This window comes from Saccoglossus kowalevskii, chromosome 11, assembly GCF_978046115.1.
Source record: "Saccoglossus kowalevskii chromosome 11, keSacKowa6.1, whole genome shotgun sequence".
NCBI classification, from domain to species: Eukaryota; Metazoa; Hemichordata; class Enteropneusta; family Harrimaniidae; genus Saccoglossus; species Saccoglossus kowalevskii.
Genome location: NC_140651.1, coordinates 27598527 through 27604830, shown reverse-complemented (window position 1 = coordinate 27604830; position 6304 = coordinate 27598527).

The window sequence follows — 6304 nt, the reverse complement described above, 5'->3', positions numbered from 1 at the left end:
ACGCAACAGGTATCCAAGAAACTTAGGTTCTATATAGATATACGTGACAGGTACCCAATAAACTTAGCTTCTATATAGATATACGTGACAGGTATCCAAGAAACTTAGCTTCTATATAGATATACGCAACTGATGCCCAAGAAACATAGCTTCTATATAGATATACGTGACAGGTACCCAATAAACTTAGCTTCTATATAGATATACGTGATAGCTATCCAAGAAACTTAGCTTCTATATAGATATACGTGACAGGTACCCAATAAACTTAGCTTCTATATAGATATACGTGATAGGTATCCAAGAAACTTAGCTTCTATATAGATATACGTGACAGGTATCCAAGAAACTTAGCTTCTATATAGATATACGTGACAGGTACCCAATAAACTTAGCTTCTATATAGATATTCGTGACAGGTATCCAATAAACTTAGGTTCTATATAGATATACGTGACAGGTACCCAATAAACTTAGCTTCTATATAGATATACGTGACAGGTACCCAATAAACTTAGCTTCTATATAGATATACGTGACAGGTATCCAAGAAACTTAGCTTCTATATAGATATACGTGCCAGGTACCCAATAAACTTAGCTTCTATATAGATATACGTGACAGGTACCCAATAAACTTAGCTTCTATATAGATATACGTGACAGGTATCCAAGAAACTTAGCTTCTATATAGATATACGTGACAGGTACCCAATAAACTTAGCTTCTATATAGATATACGTGACAGGTACCCAATAAACTTAGCTTCTATATAGATATACGTGACAGGTGTCCAAGAAACTTAGCTTCTATATAGATATACACAACAGATACCCAATAAACTTAGCTTCTATATAGATATACGTGATAGCTATCCAAGAAACTTAGCTTCTATATAGATATACGTGACAGGTACCCAATAAACTTAGCTTCTAAATAGATATACGTGATAGGTATCCAAGAAACTTAGCTTCTATATAGATATACGTGACAGGTATCCAAGAAACTTAGCTTCTATATAGATATACGCAACAGATGCCCAAGAAACTTAGCTTCTATATGGATATACGTGACAGGTATCCAAGAAACTTAGCTTCTATATAGATATACGTGACAGGTACCCAAGAAACTTAGCTTCTATATAGATATACGTGACAGGTATCCAAGAAACTTAGCTTCTATATAGATATACGTGACAGGTACCCAAGAAACTTAGCTTCTATATAGATATACGTGACAGGTACCCAAGAAACTTAGCTTCTATATAGATATACGCAACAGGTATCCAAGAAACTTAGGTTCTATATAGATATACGTAACAGGTACCCAAGAAACTTAGCTTCTATATAGATATACGTGACAGGTACCCAAGAAACTTAGCTTCTATATAGATATACGTGACAGGTATCCAAGAAACTTAGCTTCTATATAGATATACGCAACAGATGCCCAAGAAACATAGCTTCTATATAGATATACGTGACAGGTACCCAATAAACTTAGCTTCTATATAGATATACGTGATAGCTATCCAAGAAACTTAGCTTCTATATAGATATACGTGACAGGTACCCAATAAACATAGCTTCTATATAGATATACGTGATAGGTATCCAAGAAACTTAGCTTCTATATAGATATACGTGACAGGTATCCAAGAAACTTAGGTTCTATATAGATATACGTGACAGGTACCCAATAAACTTAGCTTCTATATAGATATTCGTGACAGGTATCCAATAAACTTAGGTTCTATATAGATATACGTGACAGGTACCCAATAAACTTAGCTTCTATATAGATATACGTGACAGGTACCCAATAAACTTAGTTTCTATATAGATATACGTGACATGTATCCAAGAAACTAGCTTCTATATAGATATACGTGACAGGTACCCAATAAACTTAGCTTCTATATAGATATACGTGACAGGTACCCAACAAACTTAGCTTCTATATAGATATACGTGACAGGTATCCAAGAAACTTAGCTTCTATATAGATATACGTGACAGGTACCCAATAAACTTAGCTTCTATATAGATATACGTGACAGGTACCCAATAAACTTAGCTTCTATATAGATATACGTGACAGGTATCCAAGAAACTTAGCTTCTATATAGATATACGCAACAGGTACCCAATAAACTTAGCTTCTATATAGATATACGTGACAGGTATCCAATAAACTTAGGTTCTATATAGATATACGTGACAGGTACCCAATAAACTTAGCTTCTATATAGATATACGTGACAGGTACCCAATAAACATAGCTTCTATATAGATATACGTGACAGGTATCCAAGAAACTTAGCTTCTATATAGATATACGTGACAGGTATCCAAGAAACTTAGGTTCTATATAGATATACGTGACAGGTATCCAATAAACTTAGCTTCCATATAGATATACGTGACAGGTACCCAAGAAACTTAGCTTCTATATAGATATACACAACAGATACCCAATAAACTTAGCTTCTATATAGATATACGTGACAGGTATCCAAGAAACTTAGGTTCTATATAGATATACGTGACAGGTATCCAAGAAACTTAGGTTCTATATAGATATACGTGACAGGTACCAAAGAAACTTAGCTTCTATATAGATATACGTGATAGGTATCCAAGAAACTTAGCTTCTATATAGATATACGTGACAGGTACCCAATAAACTTAGCTTCTATATAGATATACGTGACAGGTATCCAATAAACTTAGCTTCTATATAGATACACGCAACAGGTATCCAAGAAACTTAGGTTCTATATAGATATACGTGACAGGTACCCAATAAACTTAGCTTCTATATAGATATACGTGATAGGTATCCAAGAAACTTAGCTTCTATATAGATATACGTGACAGGTACCCAATAAACTTAGCTTCTATATAGATTTACGTGACAGGTATCCAAGAAACTTAGCTTCTATATAGATATACGTGACAGGTATCCAAGAAACTTAGGTTCTATATAGATATACGTGACAGGTATCCAAGAAACTTAGCTTCTATATAGATATACGTGACAGGTACCCAAGAAACTTAGCTTCTATATAGATATACGCAACAGGTATCCAAGAAACTTAGCTTTTATATAGATATACGTGACAGGTATCCAAGAAACTTAGCTTCTATATAGATATACGCAACAGATGCCCAAGAAACTTAGCTTCTATATAGATATACGTGACAGGTAACCAAGAAACTTAGCTTCTATATAGATATACGTGACAGGTACCCAAGAAACTTAGCTTCTATATAGATATACGTGACAGGTATCCAAGAAACTTAGCTTCTATATGGATATACGTGACAGGTACCCAAGAAACTTAGCTTCTATATAGATATACGTGACAAGTACCCAAGAAACTTAGCTTCAATATAGATATACGCAACAGGTATCCAAGAAACTTAGGTTCTATATAGATATACGTGACAGGTACCCAATAAACTTAGCTTCTATATAGATATACGTGACAGGTATCCAAGAAACTTAGCTTCTATATAGATATACGCAACAGATGCCCAAGAAACATAGCTTCTATATAGATATACATGACAGGTACCCAATAAACTTAGCTTCTATATAGATATACGTGATAGCTATCCAAGAAACTTAGCTTCTATATAGATATACGTGACAGGTACCCAATAAACTTAGCTTCTATATAGATATACGTGATAGGTATCCAAGAAACTTAGCTTCTATATAGATATACGTGACAGGTATCCAAGAAACTTAGGTTCTATATAGATATACGTGACAGGTACCCAATAAACTTAGCTTCTATATAGATATTCGTGACAGGTATCCAATAAACTTAGCTTCTATATAGATATACGTGACATGTACCCAATAAACTTAGCTTCTATATAGATATACGTGACAGGTACCCAATAAACTTAGCTTCTATATAGATATACGTGATAGGTATCCAAGAAACTTAGCTTCTATATAGATATACGTGACAGGTACCCAATAAACTTAGCTTCTATATAGATATACGTGACAGGTATCCAAGAAACTTAGGTTCTATATAGATATACGTGACAGGTATCCAAGAAACTTAGCTTCTATATAGATTTACGTGACAGGTATCCAAGAAACTTAGCTTCTATATAGATATACGTGACAGGTATCCAAGAAACTTAGGTTCTATATAGATATACGTGACAGGTACCCAATAAACTTAGCTTCTATATAGATATACGTGACAGGTATCCAAGAAACTTAGCTTCTATATAGATATACGTGACAGGTATCCAAGAAACTTAGGTTCTATATAGATATACGTGACAGGTATCCAAGAAACTTAGCTTCTATATAGATATACGTGACAGGTACCCAAGAAACTTAGCTTCTATATAGATATACGTGACAGGTACCCAATAAACTTAGCTTCTATATAGATATACGTGACAGGTATCCAAGAAACTTAGCTTCTATATAGATATACGTGACAGGTATCCAAGAAACTTAGGTTCTATATAGATATACGTGACAGGTATCCAATAAACTTAGCTTCTATATAGATATACGTGACAGGTACCCAAGAAACTTAGCTTCTATATAGATATACACAACAGATACCCAATAAACTTAGCTTCTATATAGATATACGTGACAGGTACCCAATAAACTTAGCTTCTATATAGATATACGTGATAGCTATCCAAGAAACTTAGCTTCTATAGAGATATACGTGACAGGTACCCAATAAACTTAGCTTCTATATAGATATACGTGATAGGTATCCAAGAAACTTAGCTTCTATATAGATATACGTGACAGGTATCCAAGAAACTTAGCTTCTATATAGATATACGTGACAGGTATCCAATAAACTTAGTTTCTATATAGATATACGTGACATGTATCCAAGAAACTAGCTTCTATATAGATATACGCAACAGGTATCCAAGAAACTTAGCTTCTATATAGATATACGTGACAGGTACCCAAGAAACTTAGCTTCTATATAGATATACGCAACAGGTATCCAAGAAACTTAGGTTCTATACAGATATACGTGACAGGTACCCAATAAACTTAGCTTCTATATAGATATACGTGACATGTATCCAAGAAACTAGCTTCTATATAGATATACGCAACAGATGCCCAAGAAACTTAGCTTCTATATAGATATACGTGACAGGTACCCAATAAACTTAGCTTCTATATAGATATACGTGATAGCTATCCAAGAAACTTAGCTTCTATATAGATATACGTGACAGGTACCCAATAAACTTAGCTTCTATATAGATATACGTGATAGGTATCCAAGAAACTTAGCTTCTATATAGATATACGTGACAGGTATCCAAGAAACTTAGGTTCTATATAGATATACGTGACAGGTATCCAATAAACTTAGCTTCCATATAGATATACGTGACAGGTACCCAAGAAACTTAGCTTCTATATAGATATACGTGACAGGTATCCAAGAAACTTAGCTTCTATATAGATATACGTGACAGGTATCCAAGAAACTTAGGTTCTATATAGATATACGTGACAGGTATCCAAGAAACTTAGGTTCTATATAGATATACGTGACAGGTATCCAAGAAACTTAGCTTCTATATAGATATACGTGACAGGTACCAAAGAAACTTAGCTTCTATATAGATATACGTGATAGGTATCCAAGAAACTTAGCTTCTATATAGATATACGTGACAGGTACCCAATAAACTTAGCTTCTATATAGATATACGTGACAGGTATCCAATAAACTTAGCTTCTATATAGATATACGCAACAGGTATCCAAGAAACTTAGGTTCTATATAGATATACGTGACAGGTACCCAATAAACTTAGCTTCTATATAGATATACGTGATAGGTATCCAAGAAACTTAGCTTCTATATAGATATACGTGACAGGTACCCAATAAACTTAGCTTCTATATAGATATACGTGACAGGTATCCAAGAAACTTAGCTTCTATATAGATATACGTGACAGGTATCAAAGAAACTTAGGTTCTATATAGATATACGTGACAGGTATCCAAGAAACTTAGCTTCTATATAGATATACGTGACAGGTACCCAAGAAACTTAGCTTCTATATAGATATACGTGACAGGTACCCAAGAAACTTAGCTTCTATATAGATATACGCAACAGGTATCCAAGAAACTTAGGTTCTATATAGATATACGTGACAGGTACCCAAGAAACTTAGCTTCTATATAGATATACGTGACAGGTACCCAAGAAACTTAGCTTCTATATAGATATACGCAACAGGTATCCAAGAAACTTAGGTTCTATA